The following is a 206-nucleotide window of genomic DNA, read 5'->3' as shown; positions in this document are numbered from 1 at the left end:
TGTGTCATCTGCTTAAGTTTCCTTTATCTAATCTGTTGATTAAAATGTTGACAGATCTGTAGTATACTATACTAGATGGACTTAGCTTTGACTCCATCCAACATAAATAGTCCCAACCCTCATGATATTCCACTCTCCCCACCCCCACCCCATTTGGGGCTTTGGGCAGTTGCTGCGCCAAGGTTAGTCAGACCACAGTGATCATA

The sequence above is a fragment of the Balaenoptera musculus genome, chromosome 2, assembly GCF_009873245.2.
Source record: "Balaenoptera musculus isolate JJ_BM4_2016_0621 chromosome 2, mBalMus1.pri.v3, whole genome shotgun sequence".
Lineage (NCBI taxonomy): Eukaryota > Metazoa > Chordata > Mammalia > Artiodactyla > Balaenopteridae > Balaenoptera > Balaenoptera musculus.
This window is presented reverse-complemented; position numbering follows the sequence as displayed.